The sequence below is a fragment of the Morone saxatilis genome, unplaced genomic scaffold, assembly GCF_004916995.1.
Source record: "Morone saxatilis isolate NCDOM2014 unplaced genomic scaffold, NCSU_SB_2.0 Contig7, whole genome shotgun sequence".
Lineage (NCBI taxonomy): Eukaryota > Metazoa > Chordata > Actinopteri > Moronidae > Morone > Morone saxatilis.
In genome coordinates, this window is record NW_023340246.1 from 12192358 (window position 1) to 12195140 (window position 2783).

General features: G+C 43.7%; 1 long non-coding RNA gene across 3 annotated transcripts in view; it reads left to right on the top strand.

Moving 5' to 3' along the window:
* The window catches only part of LOC118340260, a 6111-nt gene extending 3756 nt beyond the window's left edge, over positions 1-2355 (top strand). For all 3 annotated transcript variants that reach the window (XR_004797368.1, XR_004797366.1, XR_004797367.1), the window contains exon 3: positions 2225-2355. This is a non-coding gene — a long non-coding RNA (uncharacterized LOC118340260). The remainder of the gene's footprint in view (positions 1-2224) is intronic.
* The last annotated feature ends 428 nt before the right edge of the window (positions 2356-2783 follow it).

The window sequence follows — 2783 nt, forward strand, 5'->3', positions numbered from 1 at the left end:
TCAAATAAAGGCATAAAAGCTGAAAAAAATGTTACGGGAGAATTTAACAGTCTCACAGCCTGAGGGAAGAAGCTGTCTGTAAGTCTGGTCTACAGCAGAGGAAGCTTCTGTATCTCTTCCCAGATTGCAGCAGGGTGAACAGGTTGTGGCTGGGTGGGTGCTGTCTTTTAGTATCCTTTGGGCTCATCACTGATTGACTGATGTAACTCAAGTCTGGTCTCATGTGAGGCAACACAGCAGTGTTTCAGTGTTGTACAGTAAGTGCATGTGGCACTAGTTAATTAGAGGTCCAGTGTGTATGATTTAGTGGAATCTAACGGTGCACATTGCAACTCCCTCACTCCACACCACGCGCAAGGAGAAACTGCAGTGAAACACGCAAAAAATGCTATGGTTTCTGTAATACAAGCGTAACAGTAAATAGAAATGAAACATACAGCCAATACTTATTCTGTCAATGAACATTACAGTCAGTATACGTAACTGCTAACAAAATATCAAGCAACAATTCCATTTAAAAAAAATAAATAATGTGTTTCAATAAGAATGAATTGTGTGGTCAATTACAAAGAGAATATCCTATAAGTCCTTTAACTCAGCAAGAAGATACAACTAAAGAAAGGCCTGGATGGCTTAGTAGCTTAATTTGTACAGAAATTAACAAACAATTAGCAACACTTACTTGTCTCATGCACGCATACCATGATTCAACTCACTGCTACCAGGTGCTTGCAGCTTAGGACCTAGATGGGACCCAACAGCACTAGAGGCTGCCCTAGTTCCCTAACTGGGGAATTTAGCTGCCCCCAGAGTTAAGCTCATGTGTAACCACTGAAATTAACTCTGGTGATCCTGCTTGAGTATCTTCGCCGGGAATGGCTTGGAGCTGAACGAGACGAGCAACAGGGCAAAGATAGCTGTGATCCTGATCCTTGACTTTGGCAGATTGAATGTGCCCATCTGTGCTTCGTATGAGTTTGATGATCTAACCAACAGTCCACTGTACACATGGGGTATCTGGGGGTCCACTATCATGACCACAGAACCCAAGGTAAGGTCATCAACCTGTCGTCACCACTTGGAGCGACCTTGCAAGGCCGGGAGATAGTGATGTGTGACGTGAGACCAGAAGTGGCCAGCAATGGTCTGGCTATGACGCCAAGGACGTCTGGTCCGTGGCTCTGGTAAAATAGGTACCTTGAGGTAGTGCAGCATCCTGCTGCTCCATGACGAGCACGAGTGTCAGGTCTGCAATATCTGAGGATAAGTACCTCAGGGGATTGGCATTCAGGGTGCTGTTAAGCTCCACCAAAACTGTGAGCAAGACATCTTCCAACACTGACTGACTTCCGATCACCACTTGGAGAGCATTCTCGATCAATCTAATCTCCCGCTCCCGCTGAAATGTAGCTTTGGCTCCATTGCTGCATAGGACTCCCTTAGCTTTCTCCGCACCACGGAAATTCGTTCCCTGATCAGAGAGAAATTCAGATGGTGTCCTTGCCTGGCTATAAACCTCTGTAAGGCCGGCGAGAAAGCAGTGGCATCTAAACCTTTTGGTATTGTAATATAAGTATTATTTCTTTTCCTTAATATGTGTGAGTAGAACAACTGTAACAAACTAATTTCTCCCTGGGGATCAATAAAGTATTTCTGATTCTGAAACTGTGAAGGAGGTCTACACAGAGCGGGTAATTAGGCATTTCAAAATGAGTCCCCCGTCGTTTTTCAGTGCAATGGCCCAACCGCGGTGGAAAAGAAGGGGGTAGATCAGCCATAATAGATGTCAGAGTTATGCCTGGCATCGCTGGCATTCTGCAAAGGGTGTCGTTTAATAGCCTGTCCACCACGCAGGACCCTGTTGTCGTATTTCAGCAAAAACCCAGTCTGGACCCGGATAGAGAAGGCGCTCATTGCCTTAATGATTTTCTCAGTGCTGGCATGATGAGGATAGATTTCAATCAGTCTTGGGCCTTCTGTGTGTCTGACCCTACCTCCTACACAGCAAATTCAGAAGAGTTAAATTTTCGGTGTTAGTGAAATTTGAGCAAAAGTAGAGGTAATTCTACTTTGATGGAGTCTATATTTGAATTCAGTTGATAAGTAGTTGGTGTCAAAATCGAGTGTAAAAACCAAGTGTCACTAAATTAAACCTGTAAGTGTAATTGTGTAAATATTAACTCTGAACTCACTCTAAACTCCGATCCTGGTTTTACACTTGAAGTGTTCATGTGACCCTGCCCCCACTGCATACACACACACGATTGACTGAAGCCAGAAGATCTGTGAGCGCTCCTCCGACTGCTGCACAAGGGACTGTGCTAATGTCCACCTGCGTTTGGTAAGTAAATTAAGTATTATCAGTTCATGTTATATTTTATATTTTTTTGTCTCCTGGCACCTGTTTTGCAATGGTAAGCCACTGTAATTTTACAAACCCTAACACTCGTGGTTAGCTAATCTCGCTTTCAATTTTTGACAGTATTTACTGTCAAAAAACAGTCTTATAGTTTTTTTCTGAGAAAAAAAAAATTGATGCCAGTAAATACTAGTAGTCAAAAGTTGGTCAAAATAACTTTTTATGATGCATTTAGCTCTAACTGTTAGGAGTTGTTAGCTAGCGTGCTACAGAGGAACTACAGTTTGATTGCTGCGGGGTCATCCCTATGTTCCCCGGGTCCTATGTTCCCTGCTAAGGTTAGGGTTAGGGTTCCCCGGTCCCATACAAAGCGGGGAACATAGAACCCGGGGAACATAGGTACACTCCCTTTACATCAGGGATC